The following is a 16,939-nucleotide window of genomic DNA, read 5'->3' as shown; positions in this document are numbered from 1 at the left end:
AAGTCTTTTCACTTAAAATGCATTTTTGCAGAATGTAAACTTTGGGCGTCTTTGTATTTTTTTTTTTAAGGCAGAGTTTCACTCTTGTTGCCCAGGCTGGAGTGCAATGGCGCGATCTCGACTCACTGCAACCGCTGCCTCCCGGGTTTAAGTGATTCTGCTGCCTCAGCCTCCCGAGTAGCTGGAATTACAAGCGTCTGCCACCACGCCCGGCTAATTTTTTGTAGTTTTAGTAGAGACAGGGTTTCACCATGTTGGCCAGGCTGGTCTTGAACCTCTGACCTCAGGTGATCCACCCGCCTCAGCCTCCCAAAGTGCTAGGATTACAGGCATGAGCCACCGCACCTGGCCATCTTTGTACATTAATAAATGTGAGCACAGCACAGTGCAAAGAACGCGGGCCTCGGAGAGGTGAGTCTGGCTTCTGGACCCACTTACTGACTGTGTGACGGGGGCAGTTGACCTCAGTCACAGGCTGTTGCTGCTATTTCCATAAAAGGATTGTTGAGTGGATGACAGATTATTTACCTAATGTACTGAATACAGCATCTGGCACATGGTAGATGTTCAGCCAGAGGTAACTTTTAACACCCACCCCATCAGCCTCAGGCAACCTGGACCCAGAGCACAGCGTACACCTGAGAAAATCCCTTTGAGTTTGAGGGAGAGAGAAGAGCCTCAAACTCTGCCCTTTCACTCCACAGGGAAGACAAAGAATAATCTTTGGTCCAGACACTGGGGTTCATTCCAATACTGAGCGAGTGGCGTGGCACAGGGAGCCACCATTTGGAAGGGGTGCTAGCACATGCAAGAACCAGGTCCCGGAGGCTGCAGAGACTGACGGCACCTTTGAGTTCCTGGAGTGTGAGAAGTCTGTGTGGTCCCAGAAGAGGGCCAGGATGCTGGGCTGGCAGGAGGGGGCTGGAGGGCTCAGGGCGACAGACCAATTGGTACAGAAGTATGACATGCTGTGAGGACAGTGGAATGTCAGCCCTAGTCAGAAGTCACCTTCAGCACAGTACCCGCTTCCTTGAACTTGTATGTAAAATTAAATTTAGGGTTGTTGCAAGCTTAGACTCTGGTTACCCGTGGCAACCTTGAGTTCTGTCTGGATTCTAGCAGATTTTAAACAGTGTCAGGAGGCTGCTAGAAGATGTTACTTGGAGAAATGACTGCAGGTAGTGATGTAGGTAGGAGATGGTAGAGAGAAAGAATTGCCAATTATAGCTTGATACTGTAGTCTCTGGGGACATGTAGCATAAGGGTCCTGCCTACCTGAATATGCCCAGAGGTGCCTGATGCTCTACGCAGGACTGGATATACAGTAAGAGGTCATCCTCACGATGACTTAGAGACATTAAGGAAAGGTGAAAGTATACTCAGCTTGCTGTTTAAAAAGCCAGAGAAGCATGTAATACACTTTAGAAAGATTTCCCTTACAGGTTAAAAGGAAAACAAGTTTCGGCATTTAAAATTCAATTATGTGGAAAACTTGCCATGTGGAACAGCCCATTCCCCAAGGATGAAGTGTAAATGAAGCATTACGGACGGTTTGTTCGTGACCCGCTTCCTTCCTGACCCGCTTCGTTCCTTTCAGACTGCTGCTGCACGTGCTGTTTCACTCGAAGACTTGGTTTCTGGAAGGTTTTCCAGGGTTCATTCAAGTCCTGTTTTCTTATTGTGCCTCAGTGGAAAACTGAGGCTTCAGGAGGTGGTTTCCTGGGGTCAAGTATCATCTTAGAGAAGTCCGAGGCCTGGAATTCATGCCCTCTGACTCAAATTCTAGAACTTTAACATCATAAATAACAACTAATGAGGCCGGGCGCAGTGGCTCAATGCCTGTAATGCCAGCAGTTTGGGAAATCGAGGTGGGTGCATCACTTGAGGTCAGGAGTTCGAAAGCAGCCTGGCCAACATAGTGAAACACCATCTCTACTAAAAATACAAAAAATTAGCTGGGCATGGTAGCACACGCACTTGTAGTCCCTGCTACTCAGGAGGCTGAGGCAGGAGAATTGCTTGAACCAGGAGGTGGAGGTTGCAGTGAGCCGAGATTGCACCACTGCACTCCAGCCTGGGCAACAGAGCAAGACTCCATCTCAAAAAATAATAATAATAATAAAAATAACTAATGAAATTAGGATGGTTTTTTAACAGTCTATTATTTACATAAAAACATAGAACATCTATGAGTGTAGCTTATAGCTGCCTCCTAAGAGTGTGGTGATGGCCATTGGAGAGGACGGTGGGAGCTTGCTTTCCTCACCTCTTGGGAGTGACATCTGACAAGTTGTGAGGATCTGAGGGCCGTCGCCTGCCATCTTGTGGTTGAAATTGAGCAAAGTGAGAGAAAAGTGCTGGGAGCTGCAGTCCAGTTTATTATTCACAGGCTGTGTGTGTTTCACCGCTGTGCTGTTCTGCTGATGTTTTCGGCCTTCAGAACTCTCTCTTGAATGGCAGCATCTGAGCTATCCTCTCCTCTCTGTGACTGGTGTTTTTTCCTGTGGTCCCTTCACACACACAGCCTCAGCCCTCAGGCACCGCGTTAATGAATGAGGAGCTGATCTGAGAAATCGCCTGTGCTAAGCTCTTCATGATGGATGACAGAGGGGAGTTATTCGTCCCCAGTTTCTCTAACTGTAGCCTGGAATCAGAAGCCTTTTAAGGAAAGAGTGAGTGAGCAGCAAGACAATTTCCAACACTACAATGGCCCGTGGGGTGAGTTCTTTCAGAAAACTGGCAAGCTTGGCCACACCCTCCGTCGCAGCCCACAGCTCATTGTTGAAAGCCACATGCACAGCTGCTTTTCAGGGTCCACTTGTTTTTATGAGGGAAGAGATTCCATAAAAGGAGCGACTTGCCATCATTTAAAGGGGGTTGAGGTTTCAGAGCCAGATCCAGAGATGCTCTTTAATTTTATCCCAGTGACCTGCTCCTCCTCTGGTACCCTGGTCACAACCTTTCTGACTGGGAGCAGCGCAGCCCCTGGGTGATTAACGGCAGCCATGGAAGATGGAAAACCCAAATACCCACGTAAGACACTCGCTCTTAGACTCTTAGCACTACTTTCGGAAATTGTAATGGTAGTTGTAAACCATACAGAGAAGAAAGATAAAAGCATTTTAGTGTAGTTATAGTGTTACTGGTCTAACTTCATACCCTTCTATTTATGGGCACCCCCTGGGCCATTTTCAGTAATCCTGACTTCTACTTTATCTTTTGTGTCCAGGTACTAAGTAAGTTATGAACATTTTTATTCTCTCATTTTGAGCACCAAATGCCCTCAAATAACTCTCGGGGTTTTTTTTTTTGGTTTTTTTTTCGTCGTCTTCTGCCTCCAAAGGTTTGTGAACTTCAAGCTTTGGCACCTGTTTGGCCCTTGGCCCTCTCTTAGTTACTGTGGAAGCAGAGGCAGGTAACCAACTGCAATGCGTAGGTGAGCCATTCCTAATGAACTCCACTCCTATTCCACCTGGGTTTGCAAAGTACAGAAACGAACAGACTTGCGCTCGCATCTTTTGGTGTTGGAGGGCACCAATAACAAAAGGGGACCTCTTGCTGGAGGACAACAATATCTGCTATTTAAGGACCCAAATATATAACTCTTTTGTACAATGTAAAATGAAGCAAAGCTTTTAAACAGTTATATAGATTTCTTCATAGGATTCTTTGAGATGTGATCTTTCTCCAAAAATTTTGAGGATGAGAGTTTGTTATACTGTGTTTAAAATGTTCTGAAGCTCTGATACTAGTGGCCTTTTTATTTTTTATTTTGAGACAAAGTCTCGCCCTGTCGCCTAGGCTGGACAAAACACAATGGGCACAATCTAGGTTGGCTCACTGCAACCTCTGCCTCCTGGGTTCAAGCGATTCTTCTGCCTCCAACTCCCAAGTAGCTGGGACTACAGGTGCACACCATGCCCGGCTAATTTTTTTGTATTTTTAGTGGGACACGGCTTCATCATGTTGGCCAGGCTGGTCTCGAGCCCCTGACCTCAAGTGATCCACCCACCTCAGCCTCCCGAAGTGCTGGTGTTATAACTTGGAATAACAATGTTGAATTGTATGGAGCAACAATGTTGAATTGTATGGATCTCTTATCTTTGAGTCACAGAAACTTGGATGCCAGGGCTGCAGGGATGGTATAATAGCTGACTCATCTTTCAGGTCCCTAATTCAGGGCTCTTTGTTCACCAAAGAAAAGATGATTCTATGATTTGCGATGTCTCTTTGACTTAAATTTAGCCATTTCCTTTTTGGGAGGAAGGCTGGGCTAGTTCCGTAGCTGAAGTGCATGTGTCCTCAGCCCTTAGACTGGACTATAAGGTTGGTCAGTTTAAATGGGGCTGGAATTTATTAAGAAACTTTTGACTTTGGGAATCACAGATGTATCTTCACAAATATCCCTGAAAGGAGGCCTGAACTATTGTGGGGGCGAGGGGAGTGGATAGCCTTAAAAACTCAAGCTCTAGCCAGGCAGGGTGGCTCATCCCTGTAATCTCAGCACTTTTGGAGGCCAAGGCAGGTGGATCACTTGAGGTCAGGAGTTGGAGACCAACCTGGCCAACACAGTGAAACCCCGTCTCTACTAAAAATATAAAATTTAGCCGGGCATGGTGGTGCATGCCTGTAGTCCCAGCTACTTGGGAGGCTGAGACAGGAAAATTGCTTGAACCCAGGAGGTGGAAGTTGCAGTGAGCTGAGATTGTGCCACTGCACTCCAGTCTGGGCAAGAGAGTGAGACTGCCTCAAAAAAAAAAAAAAAAAAAAAAATTAAGGCCGGGCGCGGTGCCTCAAGCCTGTAATCCCAGCACTTTGGGAGGCCGAGACGGGCGGATCACGAGGTCAGGAGATCGAGACTATCCTGGCGAACATGGTGAAACCCCCTCTCTACTAAAAAGATATAAAAAACTAGCCAGACGAGGTGGCGGGCGCCTGTAGTCCCAGCTACTCGGGAGGCTGAGGCAGGAGAATGGCGTAAACCCGGGAGGCGGAGCTTGCAGTGAGCTGAGATCCGGCCACTGCACTCCAGCCTGGGCGACAGAGAGCGAGACTCCGTCTCAAAAATAAATTAATTAATTAATTAATTAATTAATTAAATTAAATAAGTAAATATTCAAGCTCTGTTAAGTACCGGTCTCTGTTAAATGCCATGGCAAGTCTGGGTTTTTCCCTGACTCAAGGGTTTTATTTAGTCCAGATACCCATTCCTGTGAAGTCCTCATCTGAACCAGTGGCATGGGCAGAAAGAACTTACATAGAAGTCACCAGAAAATGGTTCATGCTCTAGAATGGTGCCTGCTAAAGTGAGAAGCCAGAGAAGATCCATGGGTAAGAGGGAAAATTATCAGCATCCCAAGATATTTTTTATCTTTAAAAAAAATTGAGTTTAGGCCGGGCGCGGTGGCTCAAGCCTGTAATCCCAGCACTTTGGGAGGCCGAGGCGGGCGGATCACAAGGTCAGGAGATCGAGACCACAGTGAAACCCCGTCTCTACTAAAAATACAAAAAATTAGCCGGGCGCGGTGGCGGGCGCCTGTAGTCCCAGCTACTCAGGAGGCTGAGGCAGGAGAATGGCGGGAACCCGGGAGGCGGAGCTTGCAGTGAGCCGAGATCGCGCCACTGCACTCCAGCCTGGGCAACAGCATGAGACTCCGTCTCAAAAAAAAAAAAAAAAAAAAAAATTGAGTTTGACCAATAATTTAGATATGGATTGACACTGGCTTCCTTGTTCAATCTGAATGTCAGAGAGTCCCATTTTCTGTGTCGTCTATGACATATCCTGCGGGAAGGGGGGAAGGTCCACAAAGGCCCCCTCACTGGTAATTCACCACTCCTTTTTTTTTTTTCTGTCACCCAGGCTGGAGTGCAGTGAAAAAAATCAAAGCTCACTGCAGCCTTGAACTCCTGTGCTCAAGCAATCCACCTATCTCAGCCTCTCAAGTAGCTGGGACTACAGGTGTGAACCATAGTGCTTGGCCCGTTTAATCCACTATAGGCTTATGTCAAGGGACTGGAGTTTACATACGCTCACTTGATGAAGTGGGTTTACGGATTAAATTGTTTTGTTTTAACTGAGTTAACCTTTACCAAATGGGCAGAAAAACTAAAGAAATTTCTTATTTTTAATATACAGAGATGAGGGTCCCACTATGTTGTCCAGGCTGGTCTCAAATTCTTGGCCTCAGGGGATCCTCCCACCCCAGCCTCCCAAAGTGCTGGTGTTACCGGAGTGAGCCACTGCTCCCAGCCTAAAAATAATTCAATTAATGCAGTTGTAAGCAGACAATAAGATATGACAGGGTTAACACTTCTTTTCCTGCTACCATGTGCTAATTATGAAGTAAAACAGTGACAATCTATGTAGACTGAGAAGTCAGACAAAAACATAAAATTCGTTGGGAGACTATGTGAAATACAAACTTACAACCATTAGCATTAAAGAAAAACCTGATCCTAAGCATAGATTGTGCCTTGTGGTAATACTTGATGATATGAGACCATCATAATTAGCAAGATATTTAAAATCTAAATATTCACAATGTGAATACAAATGGTTTAAAATGTTTTAGCGGTGTTTAAAATTACGCATTACTAAATCTAGTCCAGGATTTTAGTAAACTGAATATTTAAGAGCCTGTTTTGAGGGTTTTTAAAAACATAATTGCTTAAGGCAAAAACTACATACTAGTAGAAAAACAGTCTTCCTGATGTGGTAAAAATAGCTAAAATAATGCATGGAAAACAATATAGCTACAAAATAGAACACACGGTTTTGTCAGCAAATTCTGATGCACAGATCCACAGATGTGGAAGATGCACAGAAATATTGCTGAAGTTTCGAAGAAAGAGTGTAGTGGAGGAGATCAGCTATGCAGTTGGACTTCAGTACTGCTGTTTCGCACATGTTCCAATTAAGAATATTCGCTTGATTCTGGCTAGGCACGGTGGCTCACGCCTGTAATCCAAGCACTTTGGGAGGCCGAGGTGGGCGGATCACTTGAGCCCAAGAGTTCGATACCAGCCAAGGCAACATGGTGAAACCCCATCCCTATTTTTGTAGAAACTTTTTAAATAAAAAAGATTTTTAAAAAAGAATATTTGCTTGTTTCTGTTTCAATAATAAAATAGACCTATTTATCTGTGAGGTCACTAGAAAATATGTATTTTACAAAATTCAATGACTTTGTTAGTTAAAACAACCCTTATGGGAAAATTATATCAGGTAACAGTAGCTTTAACTAGAATAAAAAGGAAGTCAGGATATCCCAATTACACTGATTTGAGTTTTACGAATTATATGTTGATGAAAAGAGTCAAACTTTGTAAAATATTTAGAGTTTTATTCTGAGCCAAATATGAGCGACCAAGGCCTGGGACATAACCTCAAAAGGTCCTGAAAACATGTGCCCAAAGTGGGTAGGTTACAGCCTGATTTTACACCTTTTAAGAGGATAGAAGTTACAGGCAGACATCAATCAATATTGGGGACAGCCTTCCAGGTCAAAGGTGGATTCAAAGATTTTCTGATTGACAATTGGTTGAAAGAGTTAGTATCTAAAGACCTGGAATTAGGCCTGATGTGGTGGCTTACGTGTAATCCCAGCACTTTGGGAGGCCAAGGCGGGTGGATCACCTGAGGTCAGGAGTTCGAGACCAGCCAGGCCAACATGGTGAAACCTCGTTTCCACTAAAAAAAATCAGCCAAGCAAGGTGGTGGGTGCGTGTAATCCCAGCAATTTGGGAGGCTGAGGCACAAGAATCGCTTGAACCTGGGAGTCAGAGATTGCAGTGAGCCAAGATTGTGCTACTGCACTCCTGCCTGGGTATCAAAGCAAGACTCCATCTAAAAAAAAGAAAAAGAAAGAAACAAAAAAAGACCTGGAATCAGTAGAAAGGAGTGTATGGGTTAAGATAGGGGGTTGTGGAGGCCAAAGTTCTTCCTATGTAGATGGCCTCCAGGTAGCAGGCTTCGGAGAGAATAGACAGCAAGGCCGGGGGTGGTGGCTCATGCCTGTAATCCCTACACTTTGGGAGGCTAAAGTGGGTGGATCACCCAAGATCAGGAGTTTGAGACAGGCCTGGCCAACATGATGAAACCCTGTCTCTACTAAAAATACAAAAAAAATTAATTGGACGTGATGGCAGGCACCTGTAATCCCAGCTACTCAGGAGGCTGAGGCAAGAGAATCACTTGAACCCAGGAGACAGAGGTTTTAGTGAGCTAAGATCGTGCCACTGCACTCCAGCCTACGCAACAAGAGCAAAACTCCGTCTCAACAACAACAAAAAAAGATGGCAAATGTCTCTTATCAGATTGTAAAAGGTGCTAGACTCTTAGTTAAATCTCTCCTGGATCAGCAAAAGACCTAGGAAAGGAAGGGGATCCTTTATAGAATGTAGATTTTCCCCACAAGAGACAGCTTTGTGGGTCTGTTTCAAAATATGTCAGAGAGATATATTTTGGAATAAAATGCTTCAATTTCTTTCAGCGCCTGCTGTCTGTCATGTGATGCTATACTAGAGTCAGGTCAGCATCTGGTGTCTTACCGCTACAAAGAGTCTGTTTTGTCTGTCTTGAAGTCTCTTTATCTTAATGTTAATGCTGGTCTGTTGTGCCTGAATTCCAAAGGGAAGAAAATATAATGAGGCATGTCCTACGCCTTTTTGCCCATCATGGCCTGAACCAGTTTCTCAGGTTTACTTTGGATACCCTTGGCCAAGAAGCAGGGTCCACTTAGCCAGTTGAAGGATTTAGAATTTTATTTTTCATTTACATATGAATGTATTAAATAATCACATGAACCCTGAAAATTTTTTAAAAACTTAAATGTGTTAGGTTATAAAAATAGGCCAACAGCATGAAATTGATTCAGCCATTTCATCCTATTGGCCTATTTCAGGGAATGATGATGAAAATATCTTACTACATAGAGGTTTGATGTTTATTTCTAAACAAAGCATTTATTAGAGTAATAGAACTTAAAGATGACTGGGATTGGGCTAGGCGCAGTGGCTCACACCTGTAATCCCAGCACTTTGGGAGGCTGAGGCGGGCAGATCACAAGGTCAGGATATCAGGACCATCCTGGCTAACACGGTGAAACCCCGTCTCTACAAAAAATACAAAAAATTAGCCGACCATGGTGGCGGGCACCTGTAGTCCCAGCTACTCGGGAGGCTGAGGTAGGAGAATGGTGTGAACCCGGGAGGCAGAGCGTGCAGTGAGCCGACATGGCACCACTGCACTCCAGCCTGGGCGATAGAGTGAGACTCCGCCTCAAAAAAAAAAAAAAAAAAATGACTGGGATTTTTCTTCTACGAAAAAGACAAGTGGTTCAAATTTGAGGACCTTATCTCTGAAGCCAAGTACAGTAGTTCCCAGTGGCCTCCTTCCTGGAGGCTATTTTTGCAAGGACAAACACATGTCTCTCCAAGGTAAAGATGACGTTGTAACAATAAATAAGAAAATAACTACTTTTTGAAAGAAAGCCATGCTATGCAAAGGGCAATTTCAATATGGATATTAGGAAATGTTTCCATAGTGATAAGACTTTTTTTTTTTTAAATGTTAACATTTGCCAACAAAAAGTTTCAGATGCATCTTTAAAATCTTGAGAGCAAAATTTTATATTTTTAAACCTTCCAAAGAATTTTAGAGGAGCTATATGTTAAAAACTATTAAAAGTACAGTAACTTCAGAGTTTGCAAGAAAAACTTGACAAAGTCAATGCACAATTTCAACCAAAACCAAAGCACAGGTGGTGGATAGGGTTGGAAAATGATATTATGATTGATTAAATCATAATCAATGCCACTAACATATTTCTTCCATTTGAATCTGTGTATCCTTGTGAGGTATCTTCAGCTATGGCAGCTGTTAAAAGCAGCATCCAGGCCAGGAGCAGTGGCTCATGCCTGTAATTCCAACACTTTGGGAGGCGGAGGCAGGCGGATCATGAGGTTAGGAAATCGAGACCATCCTGGCAAGGACGGTGAAACCCCGTCTCTACCAAAAATACAAAAAAAAAAAGAATCAGCCGGGCGTGCTGGCAGACACCTGTAGTCCCAGTCACTCGGGAGGCTGAGGCAGGAGAATGGCGTGACCCGGGAGGCGGAGCTTGCAGTGAGCCAAGATCGCGCCACTGCACTCCAGTCTGGGCGACAGAACCAGACTCCATCTCAAAAAAAACAAAAAACAAAAAACAGCCTCATCCAGCCTGGTGTGGTGGCTCACACCTGTAATCCCAGCACTTTGGGAGGCTGAGGTGGGCAGATTGCTTGAGGTCAGGAGTTCAAGAGCAGCCTGGCCAACATGGTGAAACCCCATCTCTACTAAAAATACAAAAATTAGCCGGCGGTGGTGGTGGATCCCTGTAATCTCAGCTACTTGGGAGACTGAGGTGGGAGGATCCCTTGAACCCAGAGGCAGAGGCTGCAGTGAGCTGCAACTACACCACTGCATTCCAGCCTGGGGAACAGAGGGAGACTCTGTCTCAAAAAAAAAAAAAGAAAAAGTAGCAACTGTTTGTTATGAAATTACTTGAAGCTATACTTCTGGATTATCACATCCCAAAATGTTAAACCAAGTTTTTGAAAATCTTGAAGTATACTTAACTACATAGCTTGTAAAATATTAAGCACTTTAGGTTTATATATATATATATATATTTTTTTTTTTTTTTTTTGAAAGAGAGTCTCACTGTGTCACCCAGGCTGGAATGCAGTGGTGCAATCTTGGCTCACTGCAGCCTCTGCCTTCAGGTTCGAGTGATCCTCCCACCTCAGCCTCTCAAGTAGCTGGGATTACAAGTATGTACCTTCATGCCCGGCTAATTTTTGTATTTTTAGTAGAGACGAGGCTTCACCATGTTGGCCAGGCTGATCTTGAACTCCTGACCTCAAGTGATCCACTCGCCTCCGCCTTCCAAAGCGCTGGGATTATAAGCGTGAGCCACTGCACTCAGCCAAACTATCTTTTTAAAATAACTTTTTCATGTTTTATAATGCGTATAATATATTCACACAATAATATATGTATGCATTAAATAAATAAATACACATATATTGGGGATGCATGTTCAATTTTCTTTTCTTCCTTTTTTTTTTTTTTTTTTTGAGATGGAGTCTAGCTCTGTTGCTAGGGCTGGAGTGCAGTGGCATGATCTCAACTCACTGCATCCTCAGCCTCCCGGGTTCAAGCAGTTCTCCTGCCTCAGCCTCCCAGGTAGCTGGGACTACAGGCGCATGCCACCACGTTTGGCTAATTTTTGTATTTTTAGTAGAGACAGGATTTTACCATGTTCGTAAGGCTGGTCTTGAATTCATGATCTCAGGTCATCCGCCTGCCTTGGCCTCCCAAAGTACTGGGATTATAAGTGTGAGCCACTGCACCTGGCCTTTTTTTGAGACAAGGTCTCTGTCTGTCACCTAAGCTGGAGTGCAATGGCACGATCATGACTCACTGCAGCCTCAACTTCCCGGACTCAGGTGATCCTCCCACCTCAGCCTCACGAGTAGCTGGGTCTACAGGTGCATGTCACCAGGCCTGGCTAATTTTTTGTATTTTTTTTAGAGACAGGGTTTCGCTATGTTGCCAAGGTTGGTCTTGAACTCCTGGGCTCAAGCAATCCGCCTTCCTCAGTGGCCCAAAGTGTTGGGATTATAGGCGTGAGCCACCACACCCAGCCTCTCAATTTTCGTTTTTTACTGACAGTCATGAAAAATCAAAATCTGAAAAGATGACTATCTCACAAGTGGAGAGTTTAGCCCTGCCCTCCTAAGGAAGGTGTCTCTTTTGAGATCTACAGGATCTAGATGTCTCTCATCTACCCTGTGCCTGCCACCCATCCTCTCCAGAGAACTGATTTTCCTTGGGATCTGCAAACCAGACTTTCTTCTAACTCCTCCACCCCAGTTTCTCCTCTCTTGTTCTCTAGGTCTGAACCTTGAGTTCCCAAGGAGAGGAGTCAGTGTGTCCTGGCCAACTACCCTACCAGGCACAGATGCACTGGCACCTCTTGCTAAGTGCTTGCTCCCTGGACCATTTGCAAGCTCTCTGTGCTCATTCTTCTCCTGTTTATTCATTTTAGAACAACATGTTTATAATTCTATTAATTCCTCAGGTACCCCGTCTCTCCTCCCACACTAATTTTTATTTATTTCAATGGCAACATTAAAACAGCACTTTAAAGAAAAGAACAACTTGTGATTCGCCTACACTAATTCTCCACTAATTTAATTTTTCTATGTTAAGATCTAATCTGTGACCATGTGCCTACAGCTCTATCATGCTAACTCAACAGATACAATTTTTCTGTTTCCTTCTAATCTATGTTCATCTACAATATATATATTTTCAGACTACCTTTGTTGATCCTTTTCTTTGGAAAAGAAAGTTTTACCATGTGCATGCAATAGAACGGAAGGACAGTGAGTGAGAAGTTTCCTCAGTTCAGACCTCCATTCTCTTGTCACTACCACCAGCTATACCCCAAGCCTCACTCTATTACCAGTATCTTTCCAAGAATTCTCTAAGCATCTACAAGTATTTTGTGTTAACGTCTTTTTTACACAGTGGGGCACACGATCCACACTATTCTGAATCTTAACCTTTTTTCTTTAAATCTTAAAAACCCATCTTAGCACTTGTTTCAAATCAGAACATGTCACTTTGTCTCTCGTTCTTTTTAACAGCTGTATAGTATCCCACTGGAGGTTTCTCATGTGATTTATTTGATCAGTCGCCAGCTAGTGGCTGTTTTTATTGTATAGTCTTTTTTGCTGTGTCCAGAATTCTGGGCTGGGTGCGGTGGCCCACACCTATAATCCCAGCACTTTCTGAGGCTGAGGTGGGTGGATCACCTGAGGTCAGGAATTCAAGACCAGCCTGATCAATATGGTAAAACCCTGTCTCTACTAAAAATACAAAAATTAGCTGCAAGTGGTGACATGCACCTGTAATCCCAGCTACTCAGGAGGTTGAGACAGGAGAATCGCTAGAACCCGGGAGGCTGAGGTTGCAGTGAGCCAGGATCATGCCACTGCACTCCAGCCTGGGCAAAAGAGTGAGACTCCGTCTCGAAAAAAACCAAAAAACTGCAATAAATTTTATGTTCATATATCTTTGTGTATATGTATGAGTGTATGTAATGGATAAATTCCTAGAAGTGGGATCCTCAAATAAATCACATTTTAAATTTGTTATTCCTGTTGTAAATTGCTTTCCCTGAGAGATTATGCTAATTTGTATCCCCACTGACAATATACAAAAGTGCTGTTTTTCTCACAGCTTCACAAACACCATAAGAATTACTTTGAATCATACTACATGCAGAATTCTCTGTTAACCTTTTCATACCCACACAATGGGTAGGTTCAGTCACTTGACAGGTGACAGCCCAATGATGACAATGAAGGAGGATTTGGCAAGGGATTTTATTCCTTGCAACAAGTCAAGTAAGGAGAATACCAGGGATAGCTCCCAAAGCACTGCCTCCCCAAGCTGGGGGCTGGGTCCGGTAATGAGGTGTAACCTGATTGTATCTTGCAATGAGGTGATGCTGGGATACATGATATGACTGGATCTGACCATGGGGTGATGCCGGAGCTCGATCTGATTGGATTCTGGATCCTGCCATACAGTGTCCACTTCTTAATTCTGTCCCACTCCTCAGCCCAGGCACTTAGGTTCTTCCTGTGGTTGCAGGCTTGGTTCATCTAGGCATGCTGAGTTCATGTGACTTGAGGGTCCATGGCAAAAGAAAAACAGCTCTTGATCTTTTTACATAAAAGTGGAACCAGATTGGTCTGGTGTGGCTACGCTTTTTCACTTAACACATTTGAACTCGAACTCGTTCCTCCTTATTAAGTGGTATTAATAGGTATAATCATCACTGATAACTTAGGTAAGCATGTTCTTTCTGTCCTTGCCGGTTTGTCAGTGTTACACTTAACATGGCATTCATTTTTTTTAACTTTTTTTTTTTTTTTTGAGACCAAGTCTTGCTCTGTCACCCAGGCTGGAGTGCAGTGGCCAGATCTCGGCTCACTGCAAGCTCCGCCTTCTGGGTTCACGCCATTCTCCTGCCCAGCCTCCCAGTAGCTGGGACTACAGGCTCCCGCCACCATGCCCAGCTAATTTATTTTTGTATTTTTAATAGAGACGGGGTTTCACCGTGTTAGCCAGGATGGTCTCAATCTCCTGACCTTGTGATCCTCCCGCCTTGACCGCCCAAAGTGCTGGGATTATAGGTGTGAGCCCCGTGCCTGGCAACTTTTTTTTTAATTTTTATTTTTTCATCCTTGGGTAAGGGCCATGCTAATCTTCTCTGTATCGTTCCAATTTTAGTATATGTGCTGCTTAAAATGCTTGTGACCACGACCATTTTTTTCCTTTTGCACCATCCTTTTAGGACAAATTTCATGGAATGAAGGTATTACGTCCAAGGACATTTTTGCCAAATTGTTTTATACAAATAATTTTACCAAATTACACCCCTACCAATAATGTATGAATGCCAGAGTTCCAGAAGCATTTCCAGGTTGGGTATTATAATTTAAATTTATGTTTTCTTAATTGAAATATGGCTCATTTTGTAGTTTTAATTTGCACTTATTTGATCAGGAAGTTTGGCCATTTTGCCCTAATTTTTTTTTTCTATTTTATTTTACTTGTCATCTAAACAATCTATTCATGTCCTTTGTCCATTATCTCTTGGGGCCCTCATCTGCAGCACTGGATATGCATTTAGATATTATAGATCTTAATCTTTTTACCCCATATAGTTAAAACTCTCCTTAATCTTTTAAATGTTGTTATTACTATATGGAAGTTTTAACTATCTCTGTAGGCAAGTCTGATTTTTTTCTTTTATAATCATCTTTTCACTTCTTCAGATCTTAGGATGATGTCATTTTCCCAAAGACCCACAACTCTCTTCTACCAATTTTAGTGATTACATTTTTAAATTTATCTTTAAAATTTTAATTTTAATTTAATGGGCATTTATTTTGATGGAAATTATAAATCTAATTTTTTTCTAAATTACTGATTATCTAAATACCATTTATTAATCATTAATTTTCTTCAATTTGTGAGGTTTGAGTTATTATGTTGTTCTTTTTTTTGAGACGGACTCTCACTCTATCACCCAGGCTGGAGTGTAGTGGTGTGATCTCAGCTCACTGCAACCTCTGCCTCCTGGGTTCAAGTGATTCTCCTGCCTCAGCCTCCCAAATAGCTGAGACTGCAGGCCACACTCAGCTAATTCTTTCATTTTTAGTAGAGACAGGGTTTCACCATGTTGACCAGGATGGTCTTGATCTCTTGACCTCGTGATCCACCCGCCTTGGCCTCCCAAAGTGCTGGAATTACAGGCGTGAGCCACTGTGCCCGGCCATGAAGTTTTTTTTGTTTTGTTTTGTTTTTTGTACTTTAAGTTCTGGGATACAGGTGCAGAATGTGCAGATTTGTTACATAGGTATACATGTGTCATGGTGGTTTGCCACACCCATCAACCCATCATCTAGGTTTTAAGCCCCACATGCATTAGGTGTTTGTCCTAATGCTCTCCCTCTCCTTGCCCCCCATCCCCTGATAGGCCCCGGTGTGTGATGTTCCCTGTGTCCATGTGTTCTCATTGTTCAACTCCTACTTATGAGTGAGAACATGCGGTTTTGGTTTTCTGTTCCTGTGTCAGTTTGCTGAGAATGATGGTTTCCAGCTTCATCCATGTCCCTGCAAAGGACATGAACTCATTCTTTTTTATGGCTGCATATTATTCCATGGTGTATACGTGCCACATTTTCTTTATCCAGTCTATCATTGATGGGCATTTGGGCTGGTTCCAAGTCATTGCTATTGTAAATAGTGCTGCAATAAACATACGTGTGCATGTGTCTTTATAATAGAATGATTTATAATCCTTTGGGTATATACCCAGTAATGGGATGATTTATTATGATTTATATGTGTACATACACCCACTTTTTTTCACACACTCTTTTTTTTGAGACAGGGTCTCACTTTGTCACCCAGGCTGGAGTGCATGGCATGATCTCAGCTCACTGCAACCTCTTGGGCTCAAATGATCCTCCCACCTCAGCCCCCCAGGTAGCTAGGACTGCAGGTGCACACTACCACACCTGGCTAATTTTTGTGTAGTTTGTTTTCTTTTTTTTCAAATCAATAGGTCTTTTATTGCATTATTTAAATATCACATATAGGTCTTAGGAAGCATCTGGCATCTTGTTTCTGTAGCTGGACAACTCTTAGGTCTTATTAATCAACCTCCTGAATGTTTCCTTTTTCAGAGACATAGATACCATCCAAAAATTTCCTGATATCCTTGTTTTTAACGTTGTGGCTTGCTGAATCAAAGCCGCTGAATTTGAAACAAGCCCAATCTCATTTCCTTCAAGGATTTAATTCATCTTTCTGAGCTTGAGATACTGAACAAGGAATACCTGGCTTCATTCGAACCCTGCAGATTTTCACCCAAGAAATTTTGGATTTCAACAAGAGACCCATTCTCCTGGATAATGCTGTTGATGGGGAAGTGCACATACACAGACCTCATCTTGTAACGGAAGCCCAGTGTAACACCCTTGATCATGTTCTGTACATGACTACAGATGGTCCAACCGGTAGCCAGCTCTTTTCCGTTACCCCACCATTTGTCAACCTGGGGCCTCTTTTTTTTCTTTCCAAGAAGACTGAGTTCTACGTTGATGTGACTGAAGTCCCTCCCCAGGGTTCCTCTGGGGCCGTTCACAATAACTGTGCATCCCTTTAGAGTAATATCGACATTTTCTGGAATGTCGATAGTCCAATTGCTGAGAATGGTTTTCATTCTTGCAGTAGATGTGGCAAAAAAAAAAAAAAAAAAAAGCATCTTTTGTGGCTCATGCCTGTAATTCCAGCACTTTGGGGGGCCGA

General features: G+C 43.3%; 1 protein-coding gene and 2 pseudogenes across 6 annotated transcripts in view; 1 reads left to right on the top strand and 2 right to left on the bottom strand.

The window, feature by feature from the left end:
• Window positions 1–16,939, top strand: part of LOC105473016 (PDZ domain containing 2) — a 480,967-nt gene that overhangs the window by 168,872 nt on the left and 295,156 nt on the right. The gene's annotated exons all lie outside the window — the stretch shown is intronic.
• On the bottom strand, window positions 14,272–14,371 carry LOC112425106 (U6 spliceosomal RNA; annotated as a pseudogene).
• LOC105473019 (large ribosomal subunit protein uL6 pseudogene) lies at window positions 16,283–16,853 on the bottom strand (annotated as a pseudogene).

Source organism: Macaca nemestrina, chromosome 6 (assembly GCF_043159975.1).
Source record: "Macaca nemestrina isolate mMacNem1 chromosome 6, mMacNem.hap1, whole genome shotgun sequence".
Taxonomy (NCBI): Eukaryota; Metazoa; Chordata; class Mammalia; order Primates; family Cercopithecidae; genus Macaca; species Macaca nemestrina.
Note: the sequence above shows the minus strand (reverse complement) of the source record. Positions and strands in the feature narration are given on the sequence as shown.